A 17,791-nucleotide genomic window follows, 5' to 3' on the forward strand; every position below is an offset into this window, starting at 1 on the left:
AGACTACAGAACTTTTATGTGTCAGTCAGTCATTCCTGCAGAGAATACCTTACTTTTAGGCTGAACAATAGATATGGAATGTGTATACATTGTCAAACTTAACCAGCGTATTGATTTTAATTCTCTCTCTCTCTCTCTCTCTCTCTCTCTCTCTCTCTCTCTCTCTCTCTCTCTCTCTCTCTCTCTCTCTCTCTCTTTCTCATTCCTTCTTTCTCACACACACACAGAAAGCTTTTATTGTATTAGGGGAGTGGTAAATTAGGAAATGATAAAATAAAAGAGAAGATAATTTATAAAACTTTAAAAATACGTATAACTGGTATTAGAGATGTACAGTATTATCATAGGAATTGATTTCTAAAACATATCTAGAGATTCTTGACAACAGGATAAAATAGATCATAAAAGAGAAAAAGAATAAAATATCCAAACATAAAATGCAAACTCTCCAAATATATGAATCCATTCCAACAATGACCAGAAAAGATTTCATTACCATGGAGATGATGTCACAGTGCCTTTACTGTGACTTAGTCAAGTAGATCCGCTACTTCTCACAGGATTCCTGATCAAGGTTGTATTTGACTGAAGCCATTCACAGGTAAAGCAAGGGATGGCACCAGTTGGCCCTGTTCTAGCTTCTACTTGCCCTCCTTCTTGGGAAGGTGTGCCATTCTGGGCCTGTGATTATTTTATGGATCAAAAAAATGCATTTTTCTCATTTCCTCCTGCTTTTGCTTGTTAGCATAAATAACTGTTTTGCATTATTTTCCAAAGGTAAGCATTCATCAGCAACATGTTTAATTGAGATTCAAGGTCTTTTTTCCTCTCCTCTCATCCTTTCTAAGCATTTGAATGGAAGGGGAAATACAAATAATTTTCAATGAAATAGCTTGTTTTGGAGAGATCTAGTCAGTAGAGGGTTAAGCTGAGCCAGAGCTATAAGATAGGGGAATAAAAGAAGGAAACAAGTTTTCCATTTACAAAACTAATATTTTCTCCTGAAAACACTAGGATTCTTTAAACCAAACATATGATTTCATGGGTGTTATCAGTGGCATCTGTCCAGCAATTTGAATTCTTAAGGAACTGCCCAACTCATTAAGAGGTTAAATGAGTTTCCCAGAGCCACAGACCCACTAGTGTTAGAGACAGTGGTTGAATCAAGGCTTTCTTGATTCTAACCATCTACTAAGACAAAACTGCCTTTCAACATTAGGGTATTTTTCAAAAATTGAATTTGTTTTGTCTTTTATTTATAGGTCTTATTTTTCTAAGCAAAAGTTGGAGAGGTGCATTCTGTGAAAAAAAAAATAGTTCTGGTTCTGGCAATGAATGTAAAATATTTACCCCAAGGCAAATATGCTCTGAGTACTTCAGCATATCCTTCCAATAGCTTTTCTCTCCTCCTCCACTCCCACTACTCATATGTAGACTGAACATTTCTTTGTCTTTGGGCATGGATTTAACAAATTATTGTATTGATTGAGTTTCCATTACCCTAAGACAATATAATACACTAAAATGCCGTATAATAGAAAGGTAGAAGAACTGCATAAGTTAAAGGTTAGACTTTGTGTTGGGAGACGTGACTTTGAGTCTCTAGCTTCATGACTGACCAACTATGTTGTTGTTTGGTGATTTCAGTAATGTATGGGACAAATCAATTAATTGTTCTACTACTCAATTCCCTCATGTATAAAATGGTTACATTAACACTTCATTTATGTACATCACAAGGATCAAAAAAAGATAATGGCTGTAAATGTACTTTGTGACTTCAAAGTACTTAGGGGTAATGGTAGTCAACATAAGAGAAGAAAAAAATTATATGACAATTTTATATTTAAAAGAAAAGAAAGAAAATTTAAAATGTACAAATCATCTTTTATAATCTTTATTATTATAGAAATGTTTGTTTTATTCCATAAAATAAAAATAAAATGAAGATTAAAAAATTTAAAGCCTTATATGAAAATGAGTTAATATTCTTTTATTAGATAGGAATTTTATTTTAATGAGTAGTTAATCCCTTTTGTAAAAGAAATTTGTTTTGCTAAACTGGTCTACTCTTTAAAATCTTTATTAACTGTTTTTCTAATTTTGTTTTCTATCCAAAGGAGAGAAAAATGAGAAACTAAAGCTTCAACTCATTATTGCCATTATCATCTTTTGTTTGATCCTTCTCCTCCTCCTCCTTTTTTTGGTCACTTTCCTTTATTGTAAACTTAGAACTTTTGAAAGGTAAGATATTGTACTTAACAGAGTTGAGATGTGATTCTTATATTCCCTCTGTATTCTCAGAAAGGTAGTGTGGTGAAGTGGATAGAGAGCTGGCCTTAAAGGCAAGAAGGCCTGGAATTAAGTTTTATTTTACCACCCATACAGGCTATGCAACCTAGGCAAGTTATTTGACTTCTTAAAAGCTCAGTTGCAACTTATAAGTTGTAGAGAAGTTACTAGTTTGCATTAGTGGAGGGATCTTCCTTTCATGGGAGTTCATTTTAACCCATGATATCATCACCCTGTCCCTTTCATTCTCAGAATTTTTTTCAGAAGAGGGAAGCACTTGAGACCCTATATAATCCAATTTATACCTTAAAAGGAATTTCTTCTTTACTATAGCTGACAAGCGATTATCAGACCTTTTCTCTAAGACTTCTAGTGAGGAAAATACACTGCCTCCTGAGGATGCTTCCCATTTTACTTTTAAAACACTGAATATTAAGCAATTTTCTTTTAAAATCAAGCCTAAATCTGTCTCTTTGAAGACAGATCTTTGAAAATGACTATTATGACATTCCCTGAATCTTTTCTCCAGTTTAAATGTTCCCAGATCCTTCATTTAATCCTAATAGAACACCTGAAGCCCTTTACCATCCTTACAAATCTCTCCATATTGTCATTAGTTTCTTGATGTCCTCCCTAAAATATGATGTCTCAAATAAAACATAAGTTATACAAGACAGAGTACAACAACATTGACAGCCCCTTCCTTTGGAAGCTAACTCTTTATGAAGCCTAAGGCCAAATTGGCATTTCTTTACCATTTAGTTTTATTTAATTTTCCAATTCTTCTCAATGACAATAATCTTAGATGGCATTTTTGTGTGAAGAGAGGACATTTCTCAAATTTACTTTTTTAAAATTAAATTTTATTTTATTTTCAATTCTAAATTCTCTCCTTCCCTCTACCTAGTGAGAAGTTAAAGAATGTAGAGCCCATGAAAAATACGAAATCATATAAAACATATTTCCATCTTCACCATGTTTCCCCAATAAAAAGAAAGAAAAAAAGAGAAAAAATATTTCAATCTATACTGAATTCATTAGTTCTCTGTCTAGAAATGGATATTATCAAATAAACTTGTTTTTTAGAATTAAGCTGTAAAGCAATCTACATTGCTGTTTAGTCCTCTAAACATTTATTAAATATGTACCATAAGGAAAGCATTATTCTAGCCAGATAAAAAGACAAAAGGAAAATAGACTTTTTTTTCTTTTTTTCTGACAAGACTAATGTCTTAACTAAATTTTGATTCTCCTCCCAGTATCCAGAAGAAGACTTGTTGTATCATGTTATAAAGGAATATTCTTAGATTATTAGCTCAAAACCATAAGACTTTCTGTCAATTAATTCAATAATATTAAATTAAAGTCTATATAATTGAGAGAATTGTTTGCTAAAGTGATTTTTCAATTAATTTACTAATCCTAAATTATATATTTCTTCTTTGTCCATTTCTTTTCTTGAATCTAAATCAGTTTGGTGTAGGAAGGAAATCATGGATAGGTATGGGAGTAGCAACTGTTTAGAGACCTTAGAGGATAATGGTATGAGGTAGAGACAATTCTAATATTGCAAAACTCCAATGAGGCTATATTTTCATGCATATGAATATGTCCTCCAACGACAAAGATGTGACATTCATACCTATGCAGAATAATTTTAATTTATGCCTTCCCATGATTTTTATTACCAATTAAATTTGTTTGGGTCTTAATTAAATTCTCCAGATATTTTAAGAATAGATCATGAAGACTATAAAATGGCAAGGGAATCCAACATACATATGATACATTGAAATAGCACTAACAGAAAATAGCTCTTTAAAATTTTTTTTTCTTTCATTCTTTTTCCATCTAGAAAAGTGATATATAGATTGTGTAACAAAAAGTAGAGATCCCGTAAATGTTATCATTGAATCATGAAATGCTATGGGGAAGAAAAGTCTTAAAGTTATTAATCATTGTGCCCCATAAAAATGTAAACTCTTGAGTTTTTAAAAATCATGATGAAGCTATTGAGCAAATATCAAGGCATCTCGAATCTAACGTGAATATCTTTTTGTAGAGAGCACAAGATGGTCCTCTTCACTCCCATCAAGAAAAAGAAGTCCTCCTCAAATGATTTTGAAAAGTGTTCTAAAAGATTAGGCACAGGATTTAAAACCAGCTCTACTCATTGCATAAAAACTACATCAGTGGAAAAAGTTTCACCAGACTGTATCTTAACCCATGAACACCAAGAATGCTACGAATATCAACAGTGTGGTTCTTGTCAATCTTCTTGTACTGGAAAAAAAATAAACCCCAGTGGTTCATCATCTATAACACACATTTGTGAAGAGAGAGAGGCACTTTTAAATGGAAGACATCTTGGCACAGATCTCAATGATAGTTCATGATTTTCTAATCCATTTATATCTAGTCTACATATTATAGGATATTCTTCTTTGTTAGCTATACAATCTCAAAAGGTACATGATAATACAGTTTTATTTAACTTACACATTTCTTGATACCAGATAATAAAGATCACTCTCACTGATGATTTATTTCTATCCCACTTTGTTCAGCTGTTGCAAATATTCCCAGTTATTTGAGAGTTTAAAATCTATCAAATATTTTTTAACCTTCACAGTGGTGGTTCTTTGTTAGTGATGTTTATGAATGTGGATATAAGGGGTAAGCTATGGAGATTAGAGGGCAGGATGTGTATTCCCCTAAATCAAAGGAAAGGTTATGATCCAAGGAATTTAGTCTGATCTTAAGTGAATATGTTATCACTAATGAGCTATTATAAACCTGTTGTGTGCTAAAGAGAGTCCAGTAAGTCTAATTTAATTATGGGATAAAGCTGTGGACATGGGAAATCTTGAGGTCAAAGGAGTCAGGTTGTGGGATGGGGAGAAAATCCTGGTCCAAGATAAAACCAGGGTAACTGTGACAAAGGTGGAAACTGAGGCAATAAAAGTTCCAAAAGCATCTGACTAGGCTTGGCAAAGACGATACTTTTAAATGTCTGCTTTTTCAGATTGATGCAGTTCAGGGCTATTTAAATCCATCATGATTAGGCAGATACTCCTTGTCTCTGTTAGGAACTCACACTGTGTTCCTAAACTCTAAGATCTAACTGTAATGCTTTCCACTACTAACATCTGCTATGGCTTCTCATTGCCTAAAATTTCTCTGGTTTCATATATGGACTAGTGAGACATAACAGCATTCTAAACTATTTCAAAACTAAGTGTAGACCCTAGTCTTCATTGTATTATCCCTTTTAAAGGCTAAGCCAAGACCTAGTTTGCATGGTTTATATCAGCCCTTTCGTACCACTACAGAAAATAAGTATATTTTTAACAGCACCAGTTTCCCTTTGTACATCATTGTATAATCAATAAACATCTTTTAAATACCTACTATGTGCTCAGGGCAGAACATGTATCTAAAGTAAATGATTTCCAAGACATGTAAGGAATTGACACAGATTAGGTTAAGAGCAATCGTCCAATAGAAAAATGAAGTGAAGGTATGAATAGGCAGTTCATTTCAAATAAATGTGAAGTATCAGCAACCATGTTAAAAAAAAAAAAGCTCAAATATTGAGAAATAAAAATTACGGCAGCCTAAAGTTTTACCTCCCATATTCATATAACATTGGCTAATATTATAAAAGATGGAAACAGTCAATGTTGAAAGGCACTATGGGAAGTCAAACAAACACATTAATGCACTGTTAGAGGAATGAATTGGTCCAATTCTGAAGAGAACATTGGATTTACAATAAAAATCTGAGCTTTTGGATCAGTTCTGGCTTTTGGTAGCTATGTAATCTTGGGCAAAAATAATAACACCTAGGTATCATTTAAACTAGGAAGTGACTGAACAGAATGTGACCGATAAATATAATAGAATATTATTTGTCCAACAACATGTAGATTTTCTCTGAGATTTTTTCCTATTTTGTGATTCTTGTATTATTTACATGATTGCTATGAATTTGTGAACTGAAATAGTATCTACATAAGTGAAGAAAAGGAAATAGATACTAAAGAGGTAGAAGTATGATTCACAAATATGGACAACTGATTGGATATGAGTTGGTGGTATAAGGAAAAGAGCAAAGAGGTAAGGCTGACACTAAGGTTTCAAATACCTATTGTGATTTTTACAATTTAGCTTCTATACTTCAGACTTCATATTCAGTCTTCAATCTTTATAACATCCCATAAATCTAGGAAAGTATCAAGAATTTTGCCATTTATACTTTAGAATAGATGACAGTGAAAGATGCAAGAAGGAAAAGAAAGCAAAGGCTAAGAGAGGGAAGTACAAGATAGTCATATATCTCATCTAGAATGGAACAAAAACACTAAATCACTAAACCACTCAATCCTAGAATAATATGCTTTAGCTTTTAGTGATTTCCCCCTTTATCATATTACTTCTCTTGCTTTTCCTTCTCTGTTATTTGAGCTTCAACTTCTGAAATAGTTTAGCCCAAATAATTGCATATAATTCTTCAAGGAACACAAATACTGCCTCTATACAGGGCCTCAGAACTTTTCCTGGATAATGTTTGCCCCAGCAAGTTTTTTCATTTACATTGCCACCCGTGAAAATCATTGCTAGTCACTAAACATGACAAAATGTGTCAAAATGAGCAGAATATATATATATATATGTATATATATATATATATATATATATATATATATATATATATATACATATATATATATATATATTTTTTTTTTTTTTTTAAATAGCATGAGTTGATTCAATCAAAGAAAAGCATGGAAGTCTTGGTTGTTTTAATCATTACCAAATCACTGTTTCAGTTATTTCCATTTTCAAAGTGTTTGGGTGTGTAGGGGGGGGGCAGGACAATGATTCTAAGAAAAGGTATTTCAATTGGTAAATCAATGGACCACCAGCCAAGAAGATCCTGCCTCAGACATTGGGCAAAAAAAAAAAAAAAAAAAACAACAACACAAAACTTGACTATTGTGTACCTCAGTTTCTCCATCTACAAATGAAAATAATAAATTACCTACTTCCCAAGGTTGTTATGAAGATAAAAATGAGGTGATATTTGTAAAGTGCTTTGTAAACCTTATAGTACTATTGAAATGTTAGCTCTGGAGAAGCAGACAGGAAGGGGCTACCATTCAAATACTCAGTGTATCTATTATGGGTATTTTGGCGCTCTTGGCTCCCTTATCCCACTTCCTCTTGCCATTTATATCCTTGCCATTTATATCAATGCTGGATAGCCACCTTTCGCTCTCCTACTCCAAAGCTGCTGAAAACTGTTAGAGAAAATCATCAGTAAGGATTGAGTCCACTTCAAATTTGTCAATGTCAATGGAGACATCACTATTATATAATCTCTTTTTTAATTGATTTTATCCCATTCCCCTCAATGAGTTCAAAGCTTTTTCTTTTCTCATAAACACTTCAAAACTACCTCTCTAAATGTTAGCAGAAATCATTATCTACTACTTTACTAAAACTATAGAATATACACTGTGAAATGCCTAAGTTTCTCTTACTCTATAACTCAAAACATATGTTTTCCAGAGAAAAGTTCCTTTGTGTTCTCCCTGATAACTTTTCCAACCTCAGAAAAGATAGTGCAAACTTGTGAATATTTTGAAGGCAGTTACTGAAACCATCTGCCAAGGTTTAAACACAAAGCCCCAGCCCTGCAACAATATGATTGTCTCTAAGACATGAATTACGCAATGATTGCACTAGTTTTCAGGCTAATATCAAGGATACAGCCAGTTTACAAATAAGAATAGGATACGCATTTGTCTAAGGTTGGATGGAGTTCCAACTAATTAAAAATCAGTCAGTAGGATTTTGAGAAGATGCTGCTAGAGAAGAAGAAGATGTCCAAATACTTTTGGGTCGTGAGCAGCGGTCTGTGTCATGAATGAGTATGTTTCTAACGAATAAATGTGGCTGGGAAATGGGTTTAAGGGCACGATTCCCAATTTTGCTTAGTTCAGCTGTGACAGAATCCTTAGCGGGTTGGATTCTGTCTGACAGAGGAAGATCTGCAAGGGTTTTGTGTATTACTTTTAAGGCTGCTTAAATGGAAGAAAATCAATCTAAGCAGGATGGCAGGTAGTGGATGGTAGAGATGGATCCTGTGTTTCAGGTCTATCTTCCCATGTGGATAAGACTTTCATCTACTGTATCTCCATTACATGGTGACTTTCAGCAGGGCAGGATAGAACTCCAAGAATGGTGAATATGAAATAGGCAGGAGAGCATATGAAAGACAAGTTCCTTAGTGATACTTATAATTACCTAGTGGAAAAGGAGCAGCCCATGAAGTTGGGGCATGTCCTTAGCTGGCAGGCTAAGTTCTGAAAGGCAGATAGCACCCTAAAAACATTAGTTAGCTAATAGGAGAAGTGGGGTTGAGAAGCATAATGGAATTAGGGAGATGCAGATGACATGGGGAAGAGGTAAGGAGAAAAACATCATGAGGGAGAGTACCATAGTGGACTGACTCAAAGGAGGATAGCAGCCATGGGATGGCCCATTAAGTAGATTTTATAGGAAAATTTTAATCTCATGGATAGGACTGGGATCTCTAACAGGGGATGGTAACAGGAGACTGCCTAAAACCCATATAGAGGTGAGTCTCAGGGTTTTGACATAACTTGGATTTCTTTCTGGATGACCCCCTCAGAGGGGTGGGACCATGGAACTAAACTGATCTCTATTAGTGCCTTCTCTCTGCCTGCCTCAGGGATCAATTCTTTAGTTTCTATCCATCCAACACACCTTTCAGGACTTCATCACATAAGTATCTTCATTTTATCATCCTCTGATCTCTTTGGGTATAAATCTAGTGGTTGTATAATTGGGTAAAAGCATATGCACAATTTAATAGCTTTTTGCAAATATAGTTCCAAATTCATTTTCAGAATGATTGGACCAAATCACAGTACCATTAATAGTGCATAATGGACCTGTTTTCCCAAATCCCCACCAGCATTTTTCATTTTCCTTTTTTGTCAATCTGATTGGGGTAGAGTCTCAGAGTTGTTCAATTTGCATTTTTCTATACGTTATTGGCTGTAAATCCAGCTCTCCACAGTTCAATATAATTCTCCTCCTAGGAAGATTTTTTTTTTTTTTGCTAAGGCAATTGGGGTTAAGTGACTTTCCCAGGGTCACACATCCAGGAAGTGTTAAGTGTCTGAGACCAGATTTGAACTCAGGTCCTCCTGAATTCAGTGCTTGTGCTCTATCCACTGTGCCACCTAACTGCCCTTTCTAGGAAGATTTTATTCAAATCCATCTCTACCCAGTCAATAAACTAAGATAAGATGGTGAATTGTTTGGGCAGTCAGAATGTCCTTGAAAGGCTGGACTTGGAATGAGGAAATAGACTTTTATATAGGCATAGTAAACTTCTTACTAATCCTATCCAATGCATCAAGAAAATAGGATTTCGAGAATGCAAATAAGCATTTTAGACTGCACTTAGAAAGCTCAAATCTCCATACTATGTCTGTATTGGTCTTCTGGGTTTTAGCCTTAGTTCTTATATAAATCTCTGAATTCAGAGCAGGTTGTAGATTTTGAGTAATTAAAAATAAGCAATAGGAATGGATAGGGGTGGAAAATGACCCCTTTATTTAAATGAATTTTACCACATTTTAGATCTTATAATTAAACAAAATTAACATTGTAACAAAGTTGCCTTTTAGTTAATAACTAAGATGCTTTAGTGGCTACTGTAAATTCAAACTTGACCATGATTTTTATGTCACAACCTGAGATATACAATAAAGACTCAGGCGTACCAAAGGTATACTGCTCTTGCCCACTGTTCAGTCTTACTCTCACCACCGTTCCCCACCTCACTTCTCAAGGTGCATGGAATTCTGTCAGATTCATTCCAATAGTTTATATGAAAAAGACTGGTTGTTTTAGTAAGTTGCATCCTCAATGTGAACCAACAATCACAAAGTCCCTGGCATTAGGGTAATTAATAGAGTTGTTTCATCCAGAGAGATAAAAGTCTGGTCCTGATTTAATATAAAATCATATTTTCTATCATCCATTGTATTGTGATATTTTGTGTAATAGAAACAGCAGCTGATGAAACTGCTTTTGCAAAGCTAGATATGGTATAGGCAAATAATAGGAGGATTCTCCAATGCTTTTGTCATAGAAATAATAAACTGAGTTACTCCAGATCCTTCTGTTCTGACATAGAACACACATAATTGATTGTATAGGGTCCCACAGATTTCAAGGAGGGCTTCTTGATTCTTCATTTATGGCTCATGAAACTTGGGGATAGCTCTGAATGGGTCCCTGAATTCTGAGTCAGCAGAGACCACATCAGGCTAGTAAAGTTTAGACTATAAAACTTGCAATGAACTGTGATTGTCATCTGAGGAGGATAGCTAAATTCAGAGATGCTTATCACCAAAAGGGGGCTATACAAAAACTGACTGTCCTCTGACTTCCACTGAATGTCCTCCATGCCTGTAACTATCTCAATGTCTCTTTATCTGTTTGTCTGTCTGTCTCTTTTTTCCTTCCCTTTCTCCCTTCTTTCCCCCCAATCCTTCTCCCTTCCTCCTTCTATGCTTTACTGAGAGAAAAACATTCAATAATCATGATTCTATTCCAGTTTAGACATTAACTTACACTGCACTGCTGTCTCACATGAGAAATGTACCCTAAATTCTTCAAAGGCAAACCCACATCAATTGAAGCATATGGCACCATGAGAAGGGCACTAGATTTGGAATCACATGGCTTGAGTTTAACTTTTTTCTTACAATCGGTGAGACCTCAGGCAAGTCAGTCTTCCTGGGACTAAATCTCCTCATCTATAAAATAAAATCCCTTCTTGCCCTAAATCAAATCTCTTCCTAATAATTTTTAAATTTCATATTGATCTCAATGAAAGAATTGCTAATAGCTATATAGAATGAGTTCATCTTAGAATATTAGAAATACAAATTGCCTTATAATCCTCTAGGCACTGTGGCATAGTAAACAGTGTTCTAGATGTAAAGTCAGAATTTGGATTTTTTGCCACCTCTAGACAGTTCTAGCTAGGTGACTAAGTAATCTCATAAGAAACCTTACAATCTGTTTCCTCATATTTAAAGGAGAGATATTAATACTTGTAAAATTCACATACTCATGAAATGTTTTATAAACTCTCTTTATAGATAATGTGTCCCAAAAGTTTTTTCAAGTTAGTCTTTGGAGCTAACTTAAAATAATCCTAAATTTTTGGAACACCCTGCCTAAATGTGAATGACCTCTTCTCAATGACCTCTTATCCAGTACAGATAAAGGTTCTGAAGATCAGAAATATGGACTAACTCTATTTGAATTCCATCTAACATAAAAATTGTTGAAACAAATTTTGAGTCATTTTAAAAATAAGTATAGACTGGTGAAAAAGAAAGGAATCTTTGGCTTGACTTTCTGATTTGAAAAGTCATTGTCATACAAAGTTTCTCTTTGCATTCATCTGAGTAACAAGAATGTGAACAATCAATTTTGTTTCACAAAATTGGCCAAAAATTTGACTGTAAAAATAAAAATTTAAAAACAACAACACAAACCATTACCTGTAGAAATGCTTGAAAAAGAACCAAGGAAGATGGTCATTGATGTGAAAAACTAGATGTCACAATGGAACAGACTATATCCATATCCATTAGATCACAGGTCTGAAGGACGTTCTAAATAAGTTCCCTATCTAATTGGATCAAATATAAAAAATGTTTCATCAGAAATCAACTTATTCCAGGAATCCTTAATCTTTTTGTTTGTTTGTCTGATTCATAGCTCCTTTTGGTGGTCTAGGGATGTCTATGGAGCCTTTCTCAGAATAATGCTTTTAAATTCACCAACTAAAATATATAGGATTTCAAAGGATACTAATTATATTGAAATATAGTTATCAAAATTTTTTTTAGAATTCACTGACTTCAGGTTAAGAACTTCTCATTTTATATAAATCTGTGCTTATTATTATTATTATTTGCTGAGGTAATTGGGGTTAAGTGACTTGTCCAGAGTCACACAGCCAGGAAGTGTTAAGTATTAAGTCTGATTTGAACTCAGATCCTCTTAACTTCAGAGCTGATGCTCTATCTATCCACTACAATAACTAGCTGCCCCTAATTATTATTATTATTATTAATGCATTTAATAATTCTTCCTTTCCCACCATCCCCTTGCCCAGTAAATGTTGAATACTTTGAGGGAGAGTCTGGTCTCCCTTTTCTCTTCATATTTCCACCACCTAGCTTGATGTCTGACACAAAAATAGATGTTTAATAGATGTTTATTCAATTGGATTAGATTGGAAAACCCCTACATAGTAGTCCTATCTCTGAGATAACTCTGGTTTCTTGGACAACTAACTCCCCCTCTATTTTTTGATGTTCTCTTTCAGCTTTAAATATCATGAGCTCAAAATTCTTCTTCCAGTCTCAAACCTACAAATAGCAAATGAAAAGGGTCTGGACGACCCACAAATGTCAAAACTGTAAAATGACAAGAAAAACCTCACCTAATTTCACATAGATAGAGGAAAAGCATGAGACAGGACGAGGGAAAGCCATGTTGTACTCCCACAAGAAATGTCTACAGGAGTCTTTTTCTTTTTGATTCTGTCATGTTGGTCTCCATTATGTTGTCATAAGAATTTACACTTCTGAATCTTAAGAGTCATAAATATTTCTACCCACCATATAATTAAAAGCTCAAATTCACGGAAGTAGTAGAAAAAGTGTACCTGCTTAGCAGTGTCCAGCCCTATGTAATAATCCTGGTTTAAAAAAAAAGATGAATAAATATGAGAATTGATTTCAAGCGGAAGAAAAAATTAAAAAGAAAACAAAAAAATTATAGTACCTTTTTCTAGGTACTGGGTAGACTGATGTCTGGGGTGGGAGTGGAGGTAGAGCTGTTACTAATATAACAGAGACTTTATAAAACTTCATTGTCTAAGTGTAGGAAATGTAGATCCCACTAGAAAGTTACCCAGAAAACAAAACAGCAGTGGTGAGGAGGATAAGGAAATGTTCTTAAGCACAACAGACAAGAGAGGAACAATAAAGACTTCACTGTAATTTTAGCCCTTGAATTGCAGGCTGTGCAGGACCAATCAGACCCAAATATATAGAGACAGCATGGATATCAAGGCTACCATCTTATGATCTCAATGTGGGAACAAATTAATTAATCCCCTTCTCTCAAGGATCTTACTTTCTATAGGAGAAGTGATCTCTCAATCTATCTATTCATATCTGTGTTACATTCAATAGAAGAAATGACTTATCTATCTAAATAAATATAGAGAGATACACAAGCAGATGGTAGCTCTGTATAGATTAGACAGACTGGTAGATGATCTATCCTAGAGATGCATATGCCTATATACAAAAGCATATGTATATCTATATGTATATACTACATATGCATACAACTATACACATGTTTGTGGTATGTATAAATATGTATGTGTACATACCTACATATTCGAGGCAATATGAGGAAACGGCATTAGCAACTCAGGGAATGAGGAGAGTTTCATGCAGAAAATGTCATTTGACCTAAATTTTGAAAAAAAAAATGAAGCTAAGTGTGAGATGAAAAAGATGCTAAAGTGAAGGTTAAAAAGACTAGTGAATAGAGCACTGGACTTAGTCAGGAAGGTATGAATTCAAATCTTACATCAAATTCTTACTAATTGTGTGGTTATAAGCAAATCATTTTTCTCTTTCTCAATTTCCTCTTGGCACAAGGGAGGTATCTAACTCACAATTGGTACACAGTAGTCACAATAAATGCTTGACTGAGGATCATAAGAGAGAGCATATGGAAATCACTCTGCAAACTTTAAAAACACTATATATATGCTAACTTTTTTCTCTTAAAAAGAAAAATCTTAGTATCGTTTTCAAAGGAAGAATATATTACTACGGAAAAATGTTTTGGAACTGAAAATAATTTTCATTGACAATGCAAATGTAAATGACATTCTTTACCAAGAAGATCTCTATAACAATGAAACTATAAGTCTAGTTCCTATCCTTGCAACGAGACAGGCAATTGCCCCAATGCCCTTTGTAAAGCAACCTGTTGCTGAAGTGTCTGGCACACCCACTGGGATAATACCATAAGAAGAAAAACCTGTGAATATAAGGTCTTATACCTTAGGGAAACATATTTCTTCTGACAGAAAATTTAGGGATTTTACAGAAGAGAAAGGCAATGTGTCCTCAGCATTAATTACCCAAGGTCACAAAATAAAAATAATCTCAGAACACCCTGAGAGTCAGATTTTAACCCACAGGAAATGTTGTGGTGTTTCAGAGATCCAATCTTCCTGATTAAGAGATTTAAAACCAAACTACCTGAAGAGGCAGCTTCCTACAGAAAAGTATTCAGTGCAAAGGTTTAGCATTGCCTGATGTCACCAGCCTTAAAGGAACAGCTTAAATATACCCTATGGATCTTTGTCCAAATGAAGGAAGCAGTTGACTTTTTAATTAATCAATCATTTCTTTATATGTAGCACTTAAAATTTGCAAAGTGTTTGACGTGTTATCTCATGTGAGCCTCACAGCGAACCTGAGAGAGAAGTGCTACTATTATTCCCTTTTTATAGATGAGGAAACCTAGGTTCACTGGTTTGTCTAGGGATACACAGCTAGACATTTGAAAGATTTCAAACTCACTTTTTCCTTACTCTAAATTTTAAAAATTTAATATTATTTTATTTTTCCAATTACATGTAAAGATAGTTTTCTGCAAGATCTTTGTAAGATTTTAAATCCAATTTTCCCCCTCAATTTCCTCCTCTCTTCCCAAGAAAGCAATCAATAATACATAGGTTATACATGTATAATCATGTTAAATGTATTTCCACATCAGTCACATTATAAAAGAGGACTCAGAACAAAAGAGAAAAAAAACCACAAGAAAGAAAAAAAAACAAAAAAAAAGTTAAAATAGTATTCTACAATATACATTTAGACTGCATTTAGTTGTTTTTCTAGATGTGGTGAACATTTTTAATCATAAATTCCTTGATATTGTCTTGGACAATTGCATTGCTGAGAAGAGTTAAGTCAGTCATAGTTGATTATCACTCAGTGTTGCTATTACTGTATGCAATGTTCACTCAACATCAATTTCATACAAGTTTTTTCAGGTTTTTCTGAAATCTGTCTGTTCTATCATTTCTTATAGAACAATAGTATTCTATTCTATTCATATACCACAATTTGCTCAGTAATTCTCCAATTGATGGATGTTCTGTCAATTTCCAGTTCTTGGCCATCACAAAAAGAGTTCCTATAAACATTTTTACATGTGGATTCTTTCCCCTTTTTATGGTTTCTTTGGAATATAGGCCTTGTAGTGCTGGATCAAAGAGTATTTTAATTTAGCCCTTTAGGCATAGTTCCAAATTACTCTCCAGAATGGTTAGAACAGTTTACAACTCCAACAATGCATCAGTATCCCAATTTTCCCACATCTTCTCCAACATTTATTATTTTTTTCTGTCAAATTAGCCAATCTGATAGTTGTGAGGACTTCAGAATTGTTTTAATTTGCATTTCTCTACTCAAGAGTAATTTAGAACACTTTTTCATGACCATAGATATCTTTAATTTTTTTGTCTGAAAACTACCTGTTCATATTGTTTGACCATTCTGCAATAAATTGGATTCAGTTTTCTATATATTTTAGAAATGAGGCCTTTATTAGAAACATTTGTCATAAAAGTTTCTCAGATTTCTGCTTTCCTTCTAATCTTGGTTGTATTGTTTGTACAAAAATTTTTAAATTTAATGTAATCAAAATTATCCATTTTGTATTCTCTATTATCTGTTCTTATTCCATCATAAATTCTTCCCTTCTCCATAGATTTGACAGGCAAACTATTCTTTGCTCTCTTAATTTGCTTATGGTATTATCTTTTACGTCTAAATCATGTAACCAAAAAATCTATAACTCTTGTTTATGATACCACATAGCTGCCTCTATTGAGTGCCCATTATATTCTAACCTTAATAAATATTTCAGGTTGAGACCAAAGGTCTTAGGATCACACAAATCCAGAGAGGAGCTCAGAGATCATTTGATCCAATTCTTTCATTGTACAGTTAAGGATACTGAGGACCATGGAGGTCAAGAGACCCATGCAAAATCATACAAGGTCGTAAAAGTCAGAGGTGAGATTGAGCCCAGAGCCAGTACTGTACAACACAACCAGGTCTTCTCATTTCACTCAACATTCTCAATACTCACAAATAATAATTTTTAGAACAGTACCCATGAATAGAAGTATAATCCAGAAACAAATGTACAAGAAGAAATCTGTTGGATGTACCTAAATTGATGAATACTGGGATTGCATTATGGTCTTAGCAGAACTAGTTATATAGAATGCTTACAAAATTAAAGGGGTCCTTAGAGATCATCTAATCCAACTAAACCCCCTGTTAATTCATCACCAACTCTTTTTTTTTAATAAAAAAAGGAAATTTGAGGTACAGGTAAGCCAGGCCACCTGATCCAAAAAACATCAAAATAGAGCAAAGATAGAATGAGAACCTAGGTTGTTTCCAGTCCAAATGAACAAAAACGTAGCTAGGTGCTGGAGAAACAGAATGAAAAATAGCTCTGCCCTCAAAGGTTTACAGTCTGCTGGAGAAGTGGTAGGCACATAATGTAAACAGATAGATCTAGGTATATGTAATGTATGTGATCATTGGAGAAGAGTAAGTAGACCAACTACTTTGCTTCCAATAGGCAAATTAATAGAGCATTGAGAGAAACTGGAGATTTCTAGGAGGAGTATATGAAGATGGAGTGAATTCTAGGTATGAGGAATGAGGGGATGGGGTACAACCTATACAAAGTCAAAGAAGAAGGAGATAGAAAATGGGTTTTAGGGAATAGCTATCAGTCTAGTTTCTAGAATATAGAGAGCATGAAGGGGAATAATGTGAGATAAACTTACAAAGGTATAAACTAAAATCAGATTGTAAAGGATTTGAATTGCTAAATGGAAAGTGCATGTTTTATGCTAAAATAAAGAGGAACCCCTAATTTTTTTTTGATAAATGATGTTACATGATCAGATGTGCTTTAGGAGGATGGATCAGAGAGGGAAAAGACTAGGACAAATAACAATAGCAGCAGCAGCAACATAACTTGTGTGTCAGAACTCTGATCAACTGTAATTTCAGAACATGGATTCCTAATTTGGGATCCATGAATTTGCTCTAAAAAAATCTTGATAACTATATTTCAGTATGGTTGTTTTCTTTTGTAATCCTAAGAATTTAAAAACATTTTTCTAAGAAGGGGTTCATAGACTTTTTACCAGGAGCCTCTGCTGATCATATAAGGAGTTAGTCTGCTCTACTTCCTTAAATGATCACATATATCACATATCACACACATATACACACATATCTAC

General features: G+C 34.0%; 1 long non-coding RNA gene across 1 annotated transcript; it reads left to right on the forward strand.

Moving 5' to 3' along the window:
* Nucleotides 1-558: 558 nt before the first annotated feature.
* Nucleotides 559-4,832, forward strand: LOC141553076 (uncharacterized). The gene is made up of 3 exons (XR_012485270.1): nucleotides 559-777; nucleotides 2,121-2,244; nucleotides 4,355-4,832. It is a non-coding gene; the product is annotated as an uncharacterized LOC141553076 (long non-coding RNA).
* The last annotated feature ends 12,959 nt before the right edge of the window (nucleotides 4,833-17,791 follow it).

This window comes from Sminthopsis crassicaudata, chromosome 2 (genome assembly GCF_048593235.1).
Source record: "Sminthopsis crassicaudata isolate SCR6 chromosome 2, ASM4859323v1, whole genome shotgun sequence".
Taxonomy (NCBI): domain Eukaryota; kingdom Metazoa; phylum Chordata; class Mammalia; order Dasyuromorphia; family Dasyuridae; genus Sminthopsis; species Sminthopsis crassicaudata.